The following is a 26,441-nucleotide window of genomic DNA, read 5'->3' as shown; positions in this document are numbered from 1 at the left end:
CTAGTGAAATAATTATCAATCATATCAAGCAAGTCAACAATCATCCAAATTTCAAAGTAAGGAATATCAGGAGTGACAATGGAACTGAGTTCAGGAATTCTACCATGAGGTTGTTCTGTGAGGAAAATGGGATCATGCATGAGTTCTCAGCTCCAAGGACTCCACAAAAAAATGGTATGGTGGAAAGGAAGAACAAATCACTAATTGAAGCTGCAAGAACAATGCTTGAAGAGTCAAAGCTCCCAACATATTTTTGGGCTGAGGCTGTTAACTGTGCATGTTACACTCAGAATATTTCTCTAATTAATCAGGCAAAAGGCATGACTCCCTATCAATTGTTCAAGAGAAGAAAACCAACATTAAACTTCCTTCATGTCTTTGGTTGTAAATGCTACATTCTAAGGAACCAACCTGATCACAAAGGCAAGTTTGATGCAAAGGCTGATGAAGGGATATTTGTTGGTTATTCTGTTGGAAAATCATATAGGGTCTACAATCTAAGAACCAACATTGTTATGGAATCTGTGCATGTTGTGTTTGATGATAAAAAGATTGATAGACTAACAGATGAGAGACACCATGAAAGACTCAAATTTGACAACATTGAGATATATTGTGATGATAGTGAAGCTGAGAATGATGGAGAAGACACTTCAAAAAGGATTCAAAATTTGACTTTGGATAATGCACAAAATGCTGCATCAGTTGAAAGTCATAACTCAGCATCCGTTGAAAGAAGTAATGCAGCATCCGTTGAAGTACATAATGGAGCATTCGTTGATCATAGTTCATCAATAGATTATCAAATTACATCATCAGTTGATAGAACTCCCAGTTCCTTGCAAAGGACTAATAACTCAGGGGGAGTTTCAACTAATCAACACTCTATCTCACATCATGACAACACTGAGGCCACCTCATCTAGAGCTAATCTAGCACCTCAAAGAAAATGGACCAAGAATCATCCTTTTGAACTAATCATTGGTGATGCAACATCTAAGGTGCAAACTAGAATGGCTACTCAAGATGAATGTCTATATATTAGTTTTCTATCACATGAGGAACCTAAGAGAGTGGAAGAAGCTCTATTGGATCCAGATTGGATTGTAGCTATGCAAGATGAGCTAAACCAATTTGAGAGGAACAAAGTATGGAAGCTGGTACCCAAGCCAAAGAACAAGAGTTCTATTGACACAAAATGGGTGTTCAGAAACAAGATGGATGAAAATGGCATTGTCATAAGGAATAAAGCTAGATTGGTTTCCAAGGGCTACTCTCAACAAGAGGGAATAGATTTTGATGAGACATTTGCTCCTGTTGCAAGACTTGAAGCCATCAGAATTTTTCTAGCCTATGCAGCCCATGCCAATTTCAAAGTCTATCAAATGGATGTCAAGAGTGCATTTTTGAATGGAGAATTGGAGGAAAAAGTCTATGTGAGTCAACCTCCAGGGTTTGAAGATCCAAATTTTCCAGACCACGTATATTATCTGTTGAAAGCACTCTATGGACTAAAGCAAGCACCTAGAGCCTGGTATGAGACTTTGTCAAAATTTCTTCTAGATAATCACTTCACTAATGGTACTGCTGACAAAACTCTTTTCTTTAGAAATGTTAATGGCTCTACAACACTTGTTCAAATTTATGTAGATGATATTATATTTGGTTCTACAGATGATAAACTTTGTAAAAAGTTTGCTAATTTAATGCAAAGTAAATATGAAATGGGCATGATGGGTGAACTAACTTATTTTCCAAGTTAAACAAGTTAGTGGTGGAATTTTCATTAGTCAAACTAAATATATTTATGATCTTTTAAAGAAGTTTGACTTAATGGAATGTTCATCTGGAAAAACTCCCATGGCTACTGCCACTAAGCTTGAATTAAACATGGCTGAAAAGTCTGTGGATATTATAAGCTATAGAGGCATGGTTGGTTCACTTCTATATTTAACTGCTAGTAGACCTGATATAATGTTTTCTACATGTCTTTGTGCTAGATTTCAAGCTGATCCTAGAGAATCTCACTTAGTTGCTATTAAAAGAATTTTCAGATATCTCAAAAGGACTCCAAATCTAGGAATTTGGTACCCTAGAGAGTCTGGTTTTGATCTAATTGGCTACTCAGATGCAGATTATGCAGGTTGCAAAATAGACAGGAAAAGTACAACTGGCACATGTCAATTTCTAGGGAATAAGCTTGTGTCATGGTTCAGTAAGAAGCAAAATTCTATTTCTACATCAACAGCTGAGGCTGAGTACATTGCTGCTGGTAGTTGATGTGCACAGATATTATGGATGAGGAATCAACTATTTGACTATGGGCTAAATGTTGATAAAATTCCAATATTCTGTGACAACACAAGTGCCATTGCCATTACTGAAAATCCAGTGCAACATTCAAGAACCAAGCACATTGACATCAAGTACCACTTCATAAGCGAACATGTGATGAATGGTACAGTGGAACTTCATTTTGTTCCAAGTGAAAAACAAATTGCAGACATATTTACCAAGCCACTTGATGAATCAACATTCACAAAATTGGTAAGTGAGCTAGGTATGCTTAATTATTCCTAAATTCATGTCCTAATTGTAATTTGTTATGCAGCCTGAAATGAATTTGTTGCAAGAGCAAAGTTGGCTTTAAGTAAAGTTTATTCTATCAATGGATATTTTCTATTCGTTGAAAGTCAAAGTTGTTCCATCAACGGATGTTCATTATCTGTTGAACAACAAATATATTTCTGGAAATTTTATCTTTCAACGGATAAAACTGTGTTAATCTTCAACGGATGACCGTTTACCTCATCCGTTGAACTGTCACATCAGTCGATTCAAGTGGATCACAACCGTTGATTCTATTTTCTTAACCGTTGATACATATATATACAGTTGTATGTATTTTTATTAAAGGCAGTTTTTAGAATACATACAGTTTTTCTTTTATTCTTAAACAGCTGTAATTTACTTAAAAATATTGTTTAATCATTCTCTTTATGTTTTAATTTGAGAAAGTATAAAAGCCCCTTTGATTTCTTATTTTCACTTTACGCTTTCTTGAAATTTCATAAGCTTTTACTCTCTTTCTCTCCCAAAACTCTCAACTTTTCTCTGCAACTTCTACCCACAACAATGGCACTAGCAGTAAAGATAATGTCCCAATCTGGGTTTGTCTATGAGAAAAACAATTTCGTAGCTTTGGTGGAAAAGAATGAAGCCCACTCAGATTATCACAAGATGATGGATTTCATCAAGAACTGTAAACTGAGCTATGCAATGCTGGAAGCCCCAATGATTTACTGTGAGGTAGTTGAGGAGATTTGGACAACTACTGAGTTCAACCCCACTGATATGACCATCTCCTTCTCTCTCAAAGGTAAGGATTACTGTATTAACTCTGATGATATACAGTCCTATTTTAAATTACCTGAAAATAATGCCATGACACCACACACTGATAATGATGTATCTAGCATGTTAGATTCCATAGGTTATTCCCCTGGTTCTACTAGTTTAGGCAGTATTAAGAGAAAAGGCCTTAAGAAAGAGTGGAGTTTTCTCAGTGATGCCTTTATCAAGGTTTTCTCTGGGACAATTAGTAATTTTGATGCAATAACTTCAGCTCTTGTTAACATGCTCTATATGTTGGTTTCTGATAAGTACTATAATTTTAGCAACTAGGTTATGCTAGAATTGGGTACTAGGTTAAGTAACAAGGCTAATAGAACTCATAACATCTATTATGCTAGATTCTTTATGTTATTGGCTAACCATGTTGCTGAAGGTATGGTCATAAATAATGAGAGTAATAAAATCAAATGCTGGGCACAAGAGAAGAGAATCCTTGCAGACCTTTTAAGGATTAACCTCAAAAGTAAGGTGCCATTGGTATACTTACCAATCATGGATGCACCACAGGTAAGTGAGGTAAATACTTCTTCAACTCCTACTACTTCCAACCCCATTATTTCTTTGCCTTTAAGTGTGGCCATGAAATCTGTGTCAATGCCCCAACAGATTCCTACCAAGGCCACCAAACCTAAAGTTTCAAAACCCAAGTCAAAGAAAGCCACCTCTATTGTCTCTCAAAAGACAACAGTTGCAACAACTACCATAAACCCTGAGGGGAGTGAACAGGGTGTTAATGGTGAGGGGAGGGGTGAACATAAAGAAAACCCCCAGAATAAGGTAGGAGAGGTGAGTGGTACCCAAGCTAGCCAAGCCACAGTTTCTCAAAAGACTGTGGTGGTTGAAAATGATTCAAACTCATCCCTAGTGGCACCCTCCCAAAAGGGTGTAGCTATTGAAAATAGTCCCCAACCAGGGACACAGAACAAAAGAGGGAGGGACACTGAATCCACACACTCACCTGTAAAAGCCTTCACAAGAAGAAAGAAGGTCAAAACCCTAGTTTCAACACTGGGTCCACACACTGCACATATACAATCACTTGTATCTATGCCTTCACAAATTCAGCTTGATGTGACTCCAACAAATGTGGAGTCACAACCCCATTCTCTCAAAATTGACACACACCAACCACCAAATTCTCCATCACCATCTCTGAATGTGGACATGATTTTCACATCAATTCCTGATTCTCCCTCTTTACAATTTAGGGAGGAGCCCCACTCAAGTACTGGTGATCATCATCTTTTAAATGATTTATTGGATCATCAGCCAATTTGTAACACCCCCAAATCCGGGGTCGGGGATCCGGGTTGTCACGAGTTCCATTTCCCTTAATAACACCCAATCTTAATAAATTATCAACTACTCTGTACTGTGACCCCACAATAAACACACACACCACAAGTTATAGTCTCAGAGATGAATATCCAAAAATAATCACAAGTCGTTTTATTCCACAATTATATGCCAATACACCTTAAAAAGGTTTCTGAATAAATTTACATTTCTTTGCCATTATTACAATTCATAAATATACATAATCTGGTACATCAAAAGTTGAAAGCCTAGCCTATTGGTAATTTCTACCTCAGCTATAGCGGCCTCAACGCTTCCCGAAAGCTGCAGAACGTTTCCTATCCGCTTGCGAATTGGGAGCTTGGTTCTGTTCATCTTTTCTATCTGTTGTTGTGTGATGAAAGAAGAAAGCAAGGGTGAGCAGCAAGCCCACCAAAATATTATGTATAATGATTAATAGTATATGAGCCTTCTCATAGTACTCATGAAAGTCTTGGTCAAAAGAAATGAACCAAGTTTGATATCTTAATGCGATGAAGTCGCAAAATATTCAGTATATATACATATATACTTTTCAAAATATTGGAAGTCCTCTTCCATGCATAATACACACAGAGTTCCAGTGTATAACTGTATAAAAATACCGTTGCAAGGTGATCTCATATATCTAACCTTGTCTCAACGTTTTTCTAAAAATCTTTGTCATGCATAAGATAATCATTTACTAGATATAAGTTTAAAAAAAAATGAAGTTACAAGATACTCCAATATACTTTATATCCACATACTACTTGAACTACCACCGTTCAAGTTATAATCAGTTTCAAAGTTCATCACCCAGATGAGACTACAAGATAAGACTTGAATAGATTCAATCTTTGAAATATCATTATAAATAATGAAGTTACGAGATACTTCATTAAGTCCTGATATATATATCCTTATATATATATCTCATACATTTCCTGAAAATCTCTGTCATGTAAAGTATGAACAGAGTTATAATATCCAATGAATTTTGGAAAGGAAAAGAATTTTGGCATAAACCAGATATCTTGCTGATCAGGCAAAGATACCAATAAGTAACCTTTTCTACTAGTAGATGGATGAATCCCCCACCGGTCATCACCCTGGCCACATAAGGACCTTGTGCTGGACCGCCACCCGGCCTCTTACGCGTTGATGGACTGCCACCCAACCACTTACACTTTCATAGACCGTACCCCGGCCTGTCGCTTATGCCGACTCAATTAGATGGGCTTACTTCCCGAACATTGGGCAAGTAATCAATTCATTTACCAAAACTGCAACCTCGTTGCGAATATAAAATACACCACAGAGCCGGATTCCCCAGGTTTTGAGCGAGTATTTAAATCCCCTTAAAAAAGGAAGATCTTAAATATAAAAATGAGTTTTGGGATCCGCTCTGACTTTAAAAATCATTTTGAAGACTCGAAAACACTTTATAGAGTGTTTGGAGTAAAGCTGATTTAATGAAGTAAATCAGTCCCCAGAATATTTAGAAAATGACTGAATATTATTATTTAAATAATATTCCCATAAAGAATAATCTTTATAAAAATAATTGAAGTAGAAGTATTAAAACTTATACTTGAAGCGAGTATTAAATAACCAAAGATATACTTATATGAAAGTATTATCTTTATTTGAATAATCGAAAATAAGTTTGATTATCGAAACATTATTCTTTAATAAAATAAAGAATATATCTCAGCAAATAATCGGAGTCATAGATCCTCAAATGAATATTCAAATAATATTCATTAAATAATATAAACTGAGTCATAAGCCCTCGAATGAATATTCAAATATTATTCAATAAATAATATAAACTGAGTCATAAGCCCTCGAATGAATATTCAAATATTATTCAATAAATAATATAAAAGAGTCATAAGCCCTCGAATGAATATTCAAATATTATTCAATAAATAATATAAAAGAGTCATAAGCCCTCGAATGAATATTCAAATATTATTCAATAAATAATATAAAAGAGTCATAAGCCCTCGAATGAATATTCAAATAATATTCAAATAATAAAATAAAAGGAGTCATAAGTCCTCGAATGAATATTCGTAATAATATTCATTAAATAAAATAAAGTTATCGAATAAACCTTATTCGATTAATAGTTTTAAAAACTATATCAATATATATATAAATATATATTATACTCGGGAGCCTCGCCACCCGGTTTAGAAACATGTTCACCTTTTATCCCCTATACTAAGGGTAAACTCAAATACCGCTTATCTCTAGCATAGGTATTATGCAACTATAAGCATTTGAACCAACAGATATATAAACCAAGAATATAAATCAGGCATGCATATATACCATATCACATGCTACAATATATCGCAAGAATTTGCTAATAACAAATATGCATTTATCGCAAGATCATGCATATACACATATACATCACCACAACAGTATAACGGGTAGAAAACTTGCCTGAGCCACTGGGGGTTACGAATGGCTCGGGACGAGTCTGGTAACCTATAAACAAAAAGTAAGTTGGAATTAAACCAAAGTCACTTATAAATCTACACTTTAACTAACTTAGACTCTAACGCTTGTTTTGCGCTTACTGATTCTCTTAAGTCACTCGAGTACCCTCGGCTCCACCATTTTTAATAATTTAACATTTACGAGTTTTAAGGTGATTCCTTCGCGAGTGTCTTACCAACTGCCTAACACACTTACCATAAATGTTTCATACATTAATTAACCCTGGCGAGGGGAAAAGTTTCGTTCGCGAAACGCCGTTACTTGAAACGGTCGTTTCTCCTAAACCGTGCATCGGAATCGAACGAACTACATATCAAAACGAAGCTCGTAACATGAGCTATCTAAACATGGCAGTGGTCATAATCTAGCAGGGGGTTCTCGGGTCCTAATGTTATGCACAAAAACAGTCCAAAGAAAATCGGACGTTACGACGGCTATGTTTACGCGATTACCAATGTTTAAACTACTCCAATTAACCACCAACCAACTCATAACCATCAATACAACAAAACTTCACCTAAACCATACCACATCAGTCCATAATCTCCAAGGTTTTCAACTCAAACAACCACAATCAAGACCTATGAACTATAATCAAGCTTCAATTACCAAAACACTTCCAAATCAAACCAAACTACTAATAATCACAATCCATGCTTCTCATTTCACAACACCAACCATTAAACTTACTAACAAATAAAATAAAGGCTAGGGTTTGAAGTTTATACCTTCCTTGGGAGGTGTTAAGTTGCTAGGAAGCCTTAGGGAGCCTCCTACAAGCTTGATCTTTTCAAAGAAATCAAGAACACAAAGTTAGGCTTTGAAGTTTCTAAAAGTCCGATTTAAAGAACTGTAAAAATGAGGGTCTTACCATGATTATTTGGACGAGACTTGTGAACAAGAGTTGTAGGCCATCTCAATACCTTTCCAATGAGCTATAGAACACAATATTTGAGTGAGAAATGAAGGAGATACAGCAGTTTTAGTGTTCTGGTTCTGTTTTGGCCGAGAGCATGAAGAACAATGCCTTGGTTTCTTTTTGATTTTGATGAAAAATGATTTGCTTGGCTTGGTTGGTTTGATTTTTGTGTTTGTTTTAGTAAATTACCTAGTTGCCCTTGATTTTGTGTGGTTAAAAAGCCACCACATCTCCTTCCTTCCCATGTCATGCTTGTGTCATCCTCATGATGTCATCCTCCCCTCCTTGTCCTCTTTCTATTGGTTGGATGACATCATCCCCACTAATCCCCTTGATTAACTTCCTAATCGTTTGCCTAATGACCGCTGATCTGTTATACGGTTCGCTTAACTTTCGTTTTCGTTTATCGTTTGAGGGATCATACCCGGGATCTTATTACTTAGGTTCCCTTAACCTTTCTCAATATATTATATTCCTTTTATGATCCTCTCCTATAATCCTTTAATTTAAACCCTTTTTATCCTGTTACCTTTTTCTCAAATCTTTCCGTATCTAGTGTATTTCCGGGAAAAATCAAAGTGTTCGGATTTGGATTCTGACGATCTTTACATACACTTATATCCCATATAAAGTACTAATAAAATCTCAGAATATCCATATCAGAACCCCTACATAGTGTGGCATGAAAAGTTTTCTCATTCAGCAAAAACACTATTCATAAGGGTTTCAAAAATTTCCCAAAAATTGGGGTTATTACAGTCTCCCCTTCTTAAAAGGATTCCGTCCCGGAATCAGATAGAAAGTGAATAGGGATACTCTCTTAGCATTGCACTTTCTAACTCTCGAGTAAATTTTCCCACATTGTGGTTCTACCATCAAACTCTTACTAGTTTGATAACCCTTCTCCTAAGCACTCGTTCCTTTTTACTCTATACCCTTCCTGGTTGCTCCATATAGGTTACGTCTGGTTGCATGTCTATGCGCTCATATGCCCCTATTTGTCTGACATCCGAATTACACTTCCTTAACATTGATACGTGGAACACGTTATGAACTTGCTACAGGTTCGGGGGTAGGGCTAGCTCCTATGCTAACTTCCCAAACGTCTTAATATATCCAAGGGTCCAACAAATTGTAGACTTAGCTTTCCTTTCTTTCCGAACCTCATCAATCCTTTCCAAGGGTTTCCAAGGGGATACCTTTAACAACACTAGGTCCCCTACTTCCTATTCTTTGTTCTTTCATGTCAAATCAACATACTTCTTATGTCCATCTTGGGCTACTACCAGCCGTCCTCTGATTAGATCTATTATATCCTTGGTCCTTTGGACTACTGCGGGTCCGAGCATCTTGCGCTCTACAACTTCATCCTAACATAAGGGAGATCGACATTGTCTTCCCTCAAGGATCTCATAAGGCGATACCTCAATACTGACATATGACCTATTGTCGTAAGAAAACTCAACCCGTGTTAAGTGATCATTCCAAATTCTTTCAAGTCTATTGCACAGACTCTCATTATAGCGTTTAGCATTAGAGCTTTTGCTTCTCAATACCCATTCTTTTCTAGTTCGTAATCGCTACAACCTTCCGTTCCTAATATTATACTAGTTATACTTTTGCTCGTTAGCGTTCTATAACCTTTTAATGACCACGACAACCTTAGTATCACGAATGTGTTTCCATTCCGCATACTACCACTACTTTATTACTCCTTTTTTAGTTGTTTCTATTTTCCAAAATTTGATCAATCAAATAGAAGTAAAGGAATTTGTTGAGAGATCACTATGATCATGAACACTTGTTATATTGCATAGTTAGTACAGAAGGTGGCCAGCCTTTAGTACTTGACAAGCAATTAAACAATAGATGGTATCCTACTAGGCTTCTATCACACAGATAGATAGTCATTCGGCAATACCTCCCCTTCTGGAAGGGTTGTTCTTATCAGATTACATGAAATGAAAAGAAGAGAAAAGAACGAACTGAAGAGAATTGTATATATAAAAAAAAATATATACTGCCACAAAATATCTGGCTTGGAACCTACCTCTGAATTATAGAGGTTTGCCATAGGAGAACAAAACATAAACGTATTTATATCAGCATCAAGTATTATAGCATCGTATTTCCCATGCCTAAATATTTCTATTCCGTCCATCATTCTATGGACCCATGCTCTTCCTCGAGCTTATACACAATCACCTTTGAAACTCCCTCGATATCGAAAATCGAATCTGGGATCTCATTCTAGACCTCATCGTTACTAGAATCCATTTCTATACCGCAACCTTCTTCGTATGGGTAATACTACTCTTTATCGATAAGAAGGAATAAATATATCATAGGTAGATAATTGACTTAATTAGTCTATCAATGATAACTTATACACCACCACGACCCGATTAGTGGTACTTACTCTCAACATCCATTCCAATACAACTCTCACGGTTGTAAGTAATCAGCTCATTACTCTCAGAATCATTCCTACATTACTATGGCCCACCGTTGACCTATTGTAGTCATTCGTTTTCCATGAAGTTTTAATAGCTAACCATACGGAGTTCATTCATATCATATCGAATTCTTCTAAGGAGGTAACATGATCACCGTTCTTGATTCATGAAGAACACTCCTGATCCTGACGTACATTCATGACGTGAAGCAGATAAAATTGCAGAAGAGTTTCAATCAAAGCAACGATAGCAGGTTAATACCATTCTTAATCATATGCCTTAAATAGAAGACTTAACTCAAAGGTTCGTTTAGTCCTTTTTGAAACATGGTCCTGGATTATTCTCAAGATAGGACCTCCTAAGATAGATAGCCCGTTCCTGGCGATTACACGAATTAAACCTTTACCAACTACTATTACGGTTGGGTATTGCACAGTCATCAGAAGGAATGTCAATCTTCCAAACCATAATTCAACCTTCACATTTTTAACCATCATCACTGTATTCCTCTGGCACAAGCGCCTATAATTATCCTCTTACCTTTAAAGTGTCGGCCACCTCTTTGGCCTTTCCTGATAGTAAAATTTCCTTACAGTCAATGTCATTTTAACCACCTCCAAATAAATTTTCTACCTTATTTCCGATCACTGCTTGAGTGAAGATGTTTTCCTTAAAATCAGATGGGAAAAAAAATATCACCATTTTTCCATAAGTTATTGCCTCAGTCTTTAGAGGCTAATCACTATCAAGACTGACTCTCAATCATACTTAGAACATTTTTTATCTTAAGTCCTAATTGCCCTGAACAATTTCGACCATTACTGGTTCGATCCATACTTTCTCGTGGTTTAACACGTGCCTCACTTGGCATCATTATAATTACGTCATATTTCCTTTATCAACATTTCTATTCTTGAGAATTTTAAATATTACCTTTCTCCTTGTAAAACCTCTAAGGTTATCCTTCAATCGTTCCTCCTGTATTCCCTAGATACAGGGCATATCAAAATACCATTTACTAATACTAGAACCATTGTCTATATACTTCTGAAAAATTTCTCCACTGATTCTTAAAGATTGTTGTTACCTTAACCCTTTCCCAATCATACTGTCAAAACTCATACTGTCCCTATTAAGGGTGAAATGCCAACCTTTATGCATTCCCCTAGGATTCATTTTAAGTTACCGATGTTCTATCCTTAATTCCACCTTTAAAAAGGTACAAGCATCCTTCCATGGATAAATAAAGTCATATATCCCTGATAAGGGTATCTTATTCAATCATTTCCACCTCGATAGTCTATACCGAATTTCACAATAGCATCCTTATTCAAGTTAAGGTCAATCCACATGGCCTCCAAAAGATAAAAATGGTTATCCGCTTTTCTTTCCTGATTTGGTAATGATCACATGGATGATCTAGAAGATATTGGTCGTGTTCAACATGAACTTCTTCTTAATAAATCCTTATTTACTTTTGTTGTTTATCTCAACAGTCATCTAAATGTTGGGATATCTTTCATACCTGGCGTCTCCCTTCCTGGGTATCAAGCCACCGGTCTTACACTTCACATTCTTGAAGGTCACTTCCTTCATCCAATTTTCTTAATTTCTTACTTTCTTGTCTCCTCAGTCTATCCGCGTCTCATTATTTATCCTTCGAACTATCTCAAGGTTTCTTCGAATCCTCCCAACTTACAGGGGATAATATATATGTATCTCTTATGCCCTCAACCATCAATTTTAACTCATGGTGAATCACCCTCATCCTGACGATTACTTACTTTTCTATTTCTATTACTACGAGTCTTTAGGGTTTCCTCATACCCAACTTCCTTATCATTATTTCATGAACTAACACAACATAAGCATTGATTTCAAAAATCCTGTCATTCTGGATTCGTGTCCTCAGAACGAATCTTGACAACTTTTACAACTTAGATTCATAATTTATCATACTCGTCTGCCTTTGTTCTGACTCTAAAGCTTTTACACTATCTCCTTATCTTTGGGAATTACTTTCCCGAAAACAATTGACTGGACTTAAATCAGTTTATTATAATCTCTTGCTCCGTGCCTTCCTTGGCCTTTCACCAGCAGGTGGTCTCTCTCTTAGGAGGGTGAGTGATAAAAACAGTCTTTTGTGATTCGTCAATCATTTAGAATCTCAAATGATTCCTATATTTCCTTTAGCCAGGCTCTTGCCTCGACTAGGTCAACCTGTTCCTTGGAACTCTGAGAGCTTAACGATTTAAAGGTCATGAAAGAATTTCCTGCCGCATTGTCCCCTCAGGGTGGTGGTTGGGGATAATAGTCTAAGTTCTGTCTAGACAGGTCCATAAATTGCCATATAGGAGTACCGTCTCGGGTCTCCTTTCCTTACTCGACTTTCTGTTTCCTTAGTATGAAATGTTTCAACCTTCTCCCATAATCGGGGTTATCTTATACATTAAAAACCTTGTTTTCCACTCTATTATGTTATGGGTTCTTTCTTTCTTGATGGCAACCTCCCTGACTATCACACTCTGGGTTTGCCCTAAATCCTATTCCTCAAACTATGGCTCTCATCTAAGTTCTCATCCTTAAGCTCTTGAACTTTCGGAACCCAAATTCTATAGGAATACCTCATTATTCCCTTATCATCTTTCTCAGTATTAATCTCATATTTATTTGTTGGCTCTCTGCCTTCATTCATCACCTTTTTCTGGCACAATATGCTCTTTTCCAATAATTCGGTCTCTATTGCAATCTCAAACAGCTTTTCGGTACCGGCTCCGGTTACCTTCACTACTATTTCCATTTTCTCAAAATCTCTTATCAACTCTCCCAAAGACATTATCATCTTGAGTCTCTCCTTTTTACTAATGGCATCAGCCACCACATTGGCTTTCCCCGAATGATAAAGAATCTCCCAATCATAATTCTTGATTAGCTCTAACCGCCTCCTCTGGCGTATGTTGAGCTCTTTCTACATAAGAATGTACTAGAGCACTTATGGCTTAGGTAATTCTCGCACTTCTCTCCATACAAGTAGTGCCTCCAATCTTTAGGGTAAAACTATTGCCACGAGCCTAAGCTCATGGGCGGGGATATCGAATTTCATATTACCTTAATTGTCTTGACGCAGACGCGATTATCTTGCTGTGCTAAGAAGCACCCTAATTCCTTATGCGAAGCGTCACTTACAAATCACAAAATCTCCTTTTTCTATCCGGCAACGCCAACATAGGGGCCGTCACCAACCTTTGCTTCAGTTCTTAAAAGCTGTTCTCGCATTTCTCTATCTATTCGAACTTCTCAGTCTTATGAGTAAGCCACGTTAAAGGGGGCTACTATCTTTACAAACTTGAACGAACCTCTGGTAGTGACCGGCCAATTCTACCTCTGGTAGTCGACCTAACCATGGTCATCAATTCATCAGTGGTCCTTTATCCATTCTTGTCAGGATCCTCCATGGGATCCTCCTCAGCAACTATCCCTTCTAGGACAACATCCTCAATATCAACATCATCCGGTCCTGCGTTAGGACGCTCTATCGGATCCACAATCCGATCTCCAATTAGTAATAAAACATCATCGCGCTGTTGCTCCTCAACCTCAGGGTTCGGAGTCCCGCTACCATATACGATAACGAACTACGCTCCTATCACGATATTTATAAGGGTTCCCATAAGGGTTTTAACTGTCAGTACTACGTTAGGTAGCCCGACTATGAACTTGGCAAGAGTTCTTATTATCTTAGTGAACTTATTATCTTAACGTCACATCATCTCTGAGGTTTATAACGCTTAGCTCTGATACCATTTCTGTAACACCCCCAAATCCGGGGTCGGGGATCCGGGTTGTCACGAGTTCCATTTCCCTTAATAACACCCAATCTTAATAAATTATCAACTACTCTGTACTGTGACCCCACAATAAACACACACACCACAAGTTATAGTCTCAGAGATGAATATCCAAAAATAATCACAAGTCATTTTATTCCACAATTATATGCCAATACACCTTAAAAAGGTTTCTGAATAAATTTACATTTCTTTGCCATTATTACAATTCATAAATATACATAATCTGGTACATCAAAAGTTGAAAGCCTAGCCTATTGGTAATTTCTACCTCAGCTATAGCGGCCTCAACGCTTCCCGAAAGCTGCAGAACGTTTCCTATCCGCTTGCGAATTGGGAGCTTGGTTCTGTTCATCTTTTCTATCTGTTGTTGTGTGATGAAAGAAGAAAGCAAGGGTGAGCAGCAAGCCCACCAAAATATTATGTATAATGATTAATAGTATATGAGCCTTCTCATAGTACTCATGAAAGTCTTGGTCAAAAGAAATGAACCAAGTTTGATATCTTAATGCGATGAAGTCGCAAAATATTCAGTATATATACATATATACTTTTCAAAATATTGGAAGTCCTCTTCCATGCATAATACACACAGAGTTCCAGTATATAACTGTATAAAAATACCGTTGCAAGGTGATCTCATATATCTAACCTTGTCTCAACGTTTTTCTGAAAATCTTTGTCATGCATAAGATAATCATTTACTAGATATAAGTTTAAAAAAAAATGAAGTTACAAGATACTCCAATATACTTTATATCCACATACTACTTGAACTACCACCGTTCAAGTTATAATCAGTTTCAAAGTTCATCACCCAGATGAGACTACAAGATAAGACTTGAATAGATTCAATCTTTGAAATATCATTATAAATAATGAAGTTACGAGATACTTCATTAAGTCCTGATATATATATCCATATATATATATATATATATATCTCATACATTTCCTGAAAATCTCTGTCATGTAAAGTATGAACAGAGTTATAATATCCAATGAATTTTGGAAAGGAAAAGAATTTTGGCATAAACCAGATATCTTGCTGATCAGGCAAAGATACCAATAAGTAACCTTTTCTACTAGTAGATGGATGAATCCCCCACCGGTCATCACCCTGGCCACATAAGGACCTTGTGCTGGACCGCCACCCGGCCTCTTACGCGTTGATGGACTGCCACCCAACCACTTACACTTTCATAGACCGTACCCCGGCCTGTCGCTTATGCCGACTCAATTAGATGGGCTTACTTCCCGAACATTGGGCAAGTAATCAATTCATTTACCAAAACTGCAACCTCGTTGCGAATATAAAATACACCACAAAGCCGGATTCCCCAGGTTTTGAGCGAGTATTTAAATCCCCTTAAAAAAGGAAGATCTTAAATATAAAAATGAGTTTTGGGATCCGCTCTGACTTTAAAAATCATTTTGAAGACTCGAAAACACTTTATAGAGTGTTTGGAGTAAAGCTGATTTAATGAAGTAAATCAGTCCCCAGAATATTTAGAAAATGACTGAATATTATTATTTAAATAATATTCCCATAAAGAATAATCTTTATAAAAATAATTGAAGTAGAAGTATTAAAACTTATACTTGAAGCGAGTATTAAATAACCAAAGATATACTTATATGAAAGTATTATCTTTATTTGAATAATCGAAAATAAGTTTGATTATCGAAACATTATTCTTTAATAAAATAAAGAATATATCTCAGCAAATAATCGGAGTCATAGATCCTCAAATGAATATTCAAATAATATTCATTAAATAATATAAACTGAGTCATAAGCCCTCGAATGAATATTCAAATATTATTCAATAAATAATATAAACTGAGTCATAAGCCCTCGAATGAATATTCAAATATTATTCAATAAATAATATAAAAGAGTCATAAGCCCTCGAATGAATATTCAAATATTATTCAATAAATAATATAAAAGAGTCATAAGCCCTCGAATGAATATTCAAATATTATTCAATAAATAATATAAAAGAGTCATAAGCCCTCGAATGAATATTCAAATAATATTCAAATAATAAAATAAAAGGAGTCATAAGTCCTCGAATGAATATTCGTAATAATATTCATTAAATAAAATAAAGTTATCGAATAAACCTTATTCGATTAATAGTTTTGAAAACTATATCAATATATATATATAAATATATATTATACTCGGGAGCCTCGCCACCCGGTTTAGAAACATGTTCACCTTTTATCCCCTATACTAAGGGTAAACTCAAATACCGCTTATCTCTAGCATAGGAGATACAACAGTTTATGTGTTCTGGTTCTGTTTTGGCCGAGAGCATGAAGAACAATGCCTTGGTTTCTTTTTGATTTTGATGAAAAATGATTTGCTTGGCTTGGTTGGTTTGATTTTTGTGTTTGTTTTAGTAAATTACCTAGTTGCCCTTGATTTTGTGTGGTTAAAAAGCCACCACATCTCCTTCCTTCCCATGTCATGCTTGTGTCATCCTCATGATGTCATCCTCCCCTCCTTGTCCTCTTTCTATTGGTTGGATGACATCATCCCCACTAATCCCCTTGATTAACTTCCTAATCGTTTGCCTAATGACCGCTGATCTGTTATACGGTTCGCTTAACTTTCGTTTTCGTTTATCATTTGAGGGATCATACCCGGGATCTTATTACTTAGGTTCCCTTAACCTTTCTCAATATATTATATTCCTTTTATGATCCTCTCCTATAATCCTTTAATTTAAACCCTTTTTATCCTGTTACCTTTTTCTCAAATCTTTCCGTATCTAGTGTATTTCCGGGAAAAATCAAAGTGTTCGGATTTGGATTCTGACGATCTTTACATACACTTATATCCCATATAAAGTACTAATAAAATCTCAGAATATCCATATCAGAACCCCTACATAATGTGGCATGAAAAGTTTTCTCATTCAGCAAAAACACTATTCATAAGGGTTTCAAAAATTTCCCAAAAATTGGGGTTATTACACAATTCTTTCAGACCTAGTTGAACAATCTGTGTCACTTAATTTAAAATCAATCCACACAGATTCAACAATTATTTCACTTTCAATTTCTACTTCTTTTCCTTCTTCAACGGATATCCTTCATCCGTTGACAAGTGGTTATTCTTCAACGGATAAGCTTAACAGCAGTTATCCGTTGATACCATCAGTTTCAACTTCAACGGATATTCTTTATCCGTTGATGGTCTCTACACACACAACTGAATTAACTCCAAGTGTAGAAGACATGGTTACTGTACAATCACTTCTAGGGCTGAGGGACGGGAGTGAAAACTTGAGTGAGGGGCTGGGTTGCTCCCAGGAAAAGGAGAGCTTGAGAGTCTAAATATGCATGCTATTTCTTCCAGCATGGCAAAATAAAGTTAGAGGAGTACCACCTTAGTAGGTGAAGGTGAGGGTGTGAGGAGTGTGAGCTAGGGGGAGCCCCTGATGCAAAAAAAGAGAGAAATTGAGAGAAAAGTAGGTACAGGAGATATAAGGGTGGATCCAGCCATTGCTAGTGAGTCAATGATTGTGGATGATGCTGTCAATGAAAGACAATTTCAGCAACATTACAGAGCTAAACTTGATAATATTTCCTTGGATGCTGACACTTTTACTCATCCTGTGTCAGCCTATCAACTGTTGGCTACTCAGGGCAATGAGGAGGCAGAAAAGACTTTTAACCTAGTACATACTTCAGAATCTCTACAAAGGGATAAAGCTGCTGTCAATATGATGCCTTCTACAGCTAGAGAGCCATCTGAAGAATTTGGAGTAAATTCTAATGATGATGACTTTGGTTCTTTTGATGGAAGCATGAGCTTAGGGGGAGATGAAGGCCCAAGCTCTATTCCAGAGTTACCTGAATGGGCATTGACAAAGGAATCTACACCAGGGCATTTTAATGTCTCCTTAGTCAAACAAGTCATGGCTATCCAAAAGGCAATTTAGGAAACTTCCAATGCTGGTACCAAGGCCATTCTCCAAGCCCACTTAGATTCTCTACATCTCATTAAGCTACAACAATTAAGACATAATCTAAGTGTGGATGAACTCAAAAATGATATAGATGACTCAAAGTCCTACAATACTGAGAAACTGGATGCAATCATGCCCTTTGGTACTATGCAGGTACTGTTACTGAGACTGAGAAGAGAATCAGATGCTGAAAAGAAGATGGCCAAATTGGAGGAAAGAGTTCAACTTATTGAAAACTCTATGGTGACCATTCTTCAAAATCAACAGTCTCAGACAAGTCTTGTAACTGGCTAAAGCACATGGCTTGACCCCTCTCCTTGATGATAACAAAAAGGGGGAGAATAAAGGGGAAGGGGAGCCATTTATACAAATTCAAATATCCAAAGTGCTAGTTCCTGTCATCACTACTTCTCCAATACTTCAAATTAAAGGAAAGCTTGATGGCATTGATCTAATCCAGCTAGCAGCAACTGAGATGAAGGTGAAAGAGCAAAGGAGGAAAATTGATGAAAGGATGTAACAAGTGTTTGGTTCTACAACTGCAAAATCCCTATCTGTGAAACATAACACAAAAGTTGAGCCAATCATTATGGAGCACAAGCCAGTAAGGAGGAATAAGGTTGGAGAAACCTCTTCAAGGAACCTGAAGCCCATGGTACTCAGGCCAACCACAAGATTCAACAAGGCCTCTACAAAGAACCCTCTAACTCCTGCTCAGCTAAAAGAAGTGGATTTTCCTCTTCCAAAACCTGATGAAGACAAAGTTTTGGGTGGTAATATCATAAAGCACAAAGAGACCAAAAATGTAGTGGAAAGAATGAATATGGCTATCATCTATAGAGAATGAAAAAGTATCTGTGTGATTCAAGGACATCCTAAATTCTTAATAGCCAAGAGGGAAGAGACCATGAGGCTAAGGGAAGAAGCTAAAAAGCTAAAGGCTGACAAAAGAGCACAAGCAAAGCTTGAAAAATAGCTAAAGTCAAGTCTAATTGAAGAAAAGAAGAAGATTGAAGACAAGAGTGAAGGAAGCAAGACTGAAAGCATAAATGTGGTTATGGGGAATATGGTTGGTGAAAGTGTGGAAGAAGAAAGTGAGGAAAGAAAGAAATGGCAGAAGGGTAACAGAAAGAAGGTTAGGGCAAAAAGGAAGAGTGAAGATGACACTGAAGTAATTCAATCAAAATTCAAACCACAACCTTCTATTCCTGAACCTTTTGTTGCTGATCCCAGTATAAATATCCATGGTGAACCAATCATCCCTAAAGAGAAATCTATTAATTGGGACACCATCAAACTGCCTACCTTCTTAACTACTTCTCCACCACCAAAGGAACTGAAAAGAAAATACAAATCTACACCTCCCCCAACCTCAAGGAAATTCACTCAGAAACATAAACCTAAGCCACAAGCCTCAAAGGATTATTATGTTCATATTTGTGACATAAAAGAATATACAGATATTGAACTTTACCTGGATGAGCTGGAGGAAGTAAGGGGAATAAATGCCTATGGACAGCTACCACAAAGGCTAGTGTTTAAGTATAAAGGAAATGTGGAAAGGACTTGGCCTCTTCAAAGAATTCTAAATGAGGACTATTCTACCTTGATTAGAGTCTACTCAGCTATAAAAAGGGACACTGGTTTTACCAGGACTGCCAAGACTGAGATTCTCAACGAGATTGCCAGCATAAGGAAGACTTGGTGGGAGTCAAATTCCTTGCCTAGAACATTACTCATCCCAGAGCATGGAACTAAAATTCATAAATCACCTCATTGTTTGATGGAGTTTAGAGACAATAAAGGAGTTAGAAGATTTTTCAGACTTGAAGACCAGCTTAAGATTGCCAATAATGAAACTCTCAAGGACATGCAATCTAAGTTGGATATCAGTGATGAAGATGAAGCTGAATTCTACAGACAACTCCAACTCCAAGTAGAGGAAAATGACAGGAGGCTAAGGAAGAAAACAAGGGAACAAAGGAAAAGAAAATAATTTGCTCAGGCTAAAGGAGCACCCTTGGAAACACTGTAAATCTTCAACTCTATCTCAGTACATACACTTTTGCAGAACTTTTGAATTTCTACTTAGTTTCAACTCATATATTTGTTAAGTGTTTTTTTTATCATCAAGTTAACCCTAAATTTATGCCTACAATTCTAGTAGACATAAATAGGGGGAGATTGTTAGGAATATATGTGTATTAGTTTGATGATAAGTTAAACAAAACACTTAAGTAGAAATTTAGTATTTGTAGCCTCAACGGATAAGACCACTTTGGCTATCCGTTGATGGAGTAGCTTTACTTAGAAATAAGTTTAGTATTGTAGCACATTTCAGTCTTTGTAAATGAGTTATAATTCTTAGAAGTTGTAGGAAATTATAAGTCATGTTGACTACTAGTGGATATGTAAATAGGAGGGCTAATTGTAAATATTTCATGCCTTGTAATTTTGTATAAATGAAGTAGTATCAACTAGTAAATTAAAGACCTTCAACGGATGAGAAACAAAGCCTCAACGGATGTCTCTAAAGCTTCAACAGATAACATCATCAACGGATGAGTGCATCAACGGATAAAGCTTCAACTGCTAAAGCATCAACGGATAAGAGCATCAACGGATAAAGCCACCAACGGACGAAAGCTTCAATGGATTCTCAGTTCCGTAGCAGTTGATAGTGACAATTCATAAGCTGACAGAGGCACATGGGTTGGCAGAGACAATTGGAATGTGGTAGCCTCTTGGAGGAATCAAGAAAAGGCAGCATTTCCATTCTGGTGCAAACAAGAGAGTATTCAAAGATTCACAGATTATCTTAGATTGCATTGGATAGAGAACTGAAGAAGAAACATGTGAAGAACTATTTTATAATTGTATTTTATCTTTGTCTTCACTTGAAGAACTTGGTGATATATAAACCAAGTTGCAGCTAGTAATTAGGTGTGAATTTTCAAGAGCTGTTTAGAAAAATTCAGAGAGAAAATCATCTAGTTTGTACTAGGAAGCAATTGTGAACAATTCTTTTTATCACAGATTTTCTAAAATACAAATCTCTGGTGGGACAACAAATCCACCAAAAAAGTTTTTAAAGCCTTTGTGTTCCTTACATTTGTGTTTTGAATATACATCTGTCTGCACTTGCTTAAAGCAATTCACACACATCTGTTCATCATACACTTAGGTTTTGATACTGCTCAAAACTTGAAAAGTTTTGAGATTTACATTCAACCCCCTTCTGTAAATCTCATTGTTAGTTCCTTGGGAATAACAAGGCTAGTGAAATCATCATCAATCACAAAAGCCAAGTCAACAATCATCCTAATTTCAAAGTAAGAAGGATCAGGAGTGACAATGGAACTGAGTTCAAGAATTCTGTAATGAGAGCATTTTGTGAAGAGAATGGGATTATGCATGAGTTTTCAGCAACAAGAACTCCACAACAAAATGGAGTAGTAGAAAGAAAGAACATATCACTTATTGAAGATGCAAGGACAATGCTTGGAGAATCAAAGTTACCAACATACTTCTGGGCTGAAGCTGTAAATACTGCATGCTACACTCAGAATATTTCTTTGGTTGATCAAGCAAAATGCATGACTCCCTACCAATTTGTTAGTCCCTTAACAATGTAACAAGAATTACAGAAGGGGGTTGAATATAATTCTTGAAACTTTTTCTTGAATAAAACTGTTCTAACTCAAATATATATATATATATATATAAGTGTGAATTGATTAGCAGAATGCGGAATAGTTACTTGAAATGAATCAAAGCACAAGTAATTAAAACAAGAGTCTTTAAAAACTTTCTGGTGGATTTGAATGATTCCACCAGAGATATATAATATATATCGAGAGAACTCTGTGTGCAAAAAGCTCGCAGCTGCTTACAAAAATGATAACAACTAAGAACGAGAGAAATGCTAAGAATACAGCTTATAAATGTTTCTCTCTTGGTTGCTTCGTTTCTTAGTTCCTATTCTATTGCTGCTTCTTGATTTATATATCACCAAGATTACAAAGTAATAAGATAGGATAATAAAACAAAAAATATCAAGTCTAATATAATGCTACTTCATTACTCTATTCCAGCATCTTTGAATATCTTTATAGTAGCATGGAAATGGAAATGCTTCTTTGTTCTCGAAAACCCAGTTGAATAGGCTACCACATTCCATTTGCATACACTCGACGCATGTGACTGTGTTGTCACTGTCAACAGATATTTGAATTCTTTATCCGCCGGGTTTATGATCATCCGTCGAGTTATTGATCATCCGTCGGGTTGTTGATCATCCGTCGAATTCATTGTTGTTTATCCGTCGGGTAGCAATCGGGCACTTGACTCCATTTCATTTATGCAGAATTACAAGACATCATCTATGTACAATTAATTAACCTATTCTACATATCTAGTTAAAGTCAATATGACTTAAGTACTACTACAAATTCTAAACAATGTGTATGCAAAAATGTGCTACAGACTTATTGTTACATAAGCTACTCGCTCGATGGATAATAAGTCATCATCCGTCAGGACTGAAATGAGTTATCCGTCGGGACTATAATCCTTATCCGTCGAGTGCTACATTTTCACTAAGTAAAATCTACCAAGGTATTTTGTTCACGAACTCATCAAGTACACAACATATTCACAACAATCTCCCCCAATTTATGTCTACTGGAATTGTAGCCATAAATTAAGAGATACTTGATGATAACAAAACACCCTAAAAATACAACTTTAAAAGACAGTAGATAATTCTGAAAAGTGCTTCAATTAACAAAATGTACAAAGTTTTGCTCATAGTCATTTTCAAGGTGCTCCCTAGCCTGAGCAGATTTATCTAGTTCCTTGAAGGTCTGGATCTCTTTCCAAGCTTCCTGTTGTTTTCTTCAATCTGATTTTGAAGCTGCCTGTGGAATTCCAGTTCATCAGATTTTGAGAGATTTAGCTTTTCTTGCATTTCCAAGAGAGTCTCATTGCTAGAGATGCTCAATTGGTCTTCTAATCTGAAAAATCTTCTCACTCTTTTGTCATCCATGAACTCCATCAACCAGTAGGGCCTTAGATGCACTCTTTTCCCTGTGTAAGGGATGATTAGTGTCTTTGGGAGTGCATCTTTAGCTCTAACACTCCTTAGTTCTTCAATCTTCTTCAGTACCAATCTTCTAGCAGTAACATTGAACCCAAAGTTCCTCTTGAAAGATGAATAAACCTTAATCAGTACAGCTTGGCTTTCTTGAAGGATCCTGTGAAGTGGCCACCGAATCTCCTTTCCTCCCTTGTACTTGAACACTAACCTTTCAGGTAGGTTTCTGTATGCATCAATTCCTCTCACTTCATCTAGTTCATCTAGGTAGAGGTTTAGATCAGAAAACTCCTTGATGTCACACAAGTACATATAGTCTCCTTTGTTGACTTTAGATTGAGCTTTGACTAGATATTTGGATTTGAGAGGTGACAACTTCACTTTCTTGACTGCTCTTGACTTTGTCCTTTTTGGCTTGCTGAGGATTGGTAAATTGAAATCAGGAATTGGTATATTCTCCCATTCTATTGGCTCATCCTTAGGCACAATAGGTTCACCATGAATTTTCCTGTAAGGATCCACCACCTTGATATCTTCAAATACCACAGAGGATTTTGATGCTTGAGTTGTAGTTGAAGTGGACTCCTTGGGAAACTGATTCTCCAATTCCTTATCAACAATGTCTAGTTTCCTTTTGGTTCTCTTAGCCAATTCCTTGATTCTTGGAGACTTCTTCTGTTGTTCAACTTGCTTGTTTGGATCTTGAGATTCAATGATTTCAGATGGCTGAGCAGGAATTTATTGTGATGAATTTACAGCATGTAGCTTGGCCAAAATAGCAATTTGCTCTTTTTTGTTTACCCTTTTTAGCATCTAGAGTAGCTTGCTTCTTTTCCTGCTTCAATCTAGCCTTTTCTTCTCTCTTTGCTTGAGTAAATTGAGGATGTCTAGCCACCACACAAATTTCTTTCCCATTCTTGAAAATTTTAGCAATTCTCTTTTTGGAAGCTGAATCAGCCGGATCTTTGTAGAAAGTAATTGACCTTGACAGAAGCTTCTTTTCATCAGGCTTAGGTGTCTCACACACAGTATCCAAAGGGTTCTTCAATGATAATTTTGGATAATTTACCCTTGGTTTTAGAATTATTTCAGCGTTTGGAGATTTGATGCAGGATGACTGTCCCCTTTCCAGATAGTCCATGCTCATCTCATGCACAAAAATTTACTTGACTTGAGAGTGATGGATGGCTAACTTTACTGGCTCCTTGACTAGTCCAAACTTCTTTTGTATATCCTCATCAATCTTGTCCCAATTGATTGGCTTCAACTGCTTCATTTCAGCTGCTCTAATGTTGGCTGATGCTTCATTTATCAGATCTATACTGTTTGTAACTGGTGGCTTTGAGATAGTAATTGAAGGCACAATTACTTTACTGAGTTGAATTTGAAGCTTCTCCCCCTCACTTGGTCCTTTCTCCCCCTTTTTGTTATCGTCAAGTTGAGTAGATGAGGGTGTTTGAGAAGCCCCCAGTTTTTGAAGTAAATCTGTATGTTGGGCTTGATGAAGATGAATGGCTGTTAAAGATGCTTCCATGGCTGACATTCTTGTATCTAATGCTTCTATCTTGGTTGCAAGATCAGAATTTTTCCTTAATTGCCTCTTGATGTCAAGTATTGTAGCTGCTGGAAGCTTAGAGTCCATTTTGTCTGAAATGGCCTTCTTAATCTCCTCAATATCACCCTTGATGGTGTTTACATCCCTAGCATGTTGGAAGCCTTGAATTTGTTGAAGTTGCAGAGAGGCTAGATGTGCCTGAAGGAGCTTCTTGGTGCTGGCATTTAAAGTGATTTGAAGAGCAGTATTTGTCTGATTGATTAGTTGGATCAGGGTTATCTCGAAGTAGTGCTCATCACAGTGCTTTGAAAATGCCCATGATGGCATACCTGATCTTGAACTAGAACCTACTTCTCCCCCTATGTCCATTGCTTCATCTTCACTATCCCCACTTTCATCATCAAAGAAATCAGCTGAGCCACCAGTCTCATAATCCACATCACCAGCTGTAGAGGGCAAAGTTGTGATGGCATACTTAGCTCTTATCATAGACTATGTGGTATGCACCAGATTGAGCATCCTTTCTGCATTGTCATTGCCCTGTTCAGCTAGAAGTTGATAAGCTGGAACATGGTGAGTAAATGCCTCAGCATCAAGGGAGGTGGAATCTATAACATCTTTGGGTTATTGAGATAGTCCCTCCCTGTCTGCATCCTGGACATTCATTAACTCACTAGCAATGACATCCATCCTTATAGCTCCAGTACCTACATTTCTCTCGTTTTCTCTCTTTTGTTGCATCAGGGTCTCACCCTGGCTCCCCACCCTCACACCCTCAGCTTCACCTTCTAAGGTGGGACTCTTCTCACTTTTTTTTCCAATCCCGAGGAAATGGATTGCATAATTTCACTCATTTCCTCTCCTTTTTCCTGGGAGCAACCCAGACTCTCACTCAAAACACTCTTCTCTCTCAATCCTAATAGTGACTGTATAACCACTAATTCTTCTGCACTTGAAATAAATGAAGTTTGAAGCTGTGCAGAGATACTCGACGGAATGAGTGATATCCATCGGGTGAGTGGTTTTGCTATCCGACGGATAACTGCTGTTAAGCTTATCCATCAGGATATAATCACTACTCAACGGATGAGCAATATCCATCGAGAGAGTACAAATGAATGAACTAGGAATGGAAACTATTGTGGACTCTGTGCTGATTGAAGATATTTTGGGTACAGATGATTCAACAGTTCCTGAAAGAATGGGCAAGTGAGCCAACAAATCATCTAAAAGATGATGCTCACTTGCACTAGATTTTGGCTTCCCCAACAAAGTTAAAGAAGGGGAATTAGGAATTGATGTGTTTATCATATCCACATCCAATGAGTTTGTGGGTG

Source organism: Apium graveolens, chromosome 11 (genome assembly GCF_009905375.1).
Source record: "Apium graveolens cultivar Ventura chromosome 11, ASM990537v1, whole genome shotgun sequence".
NCBI lineage: Eukaryota > Viridiplantae > Streptophyta > Magnoliopsida > Apiales > Apiaceae > Apium > Apium graveolens.
Note: the sequence above shows the minus strand (reverse complement) of the source record.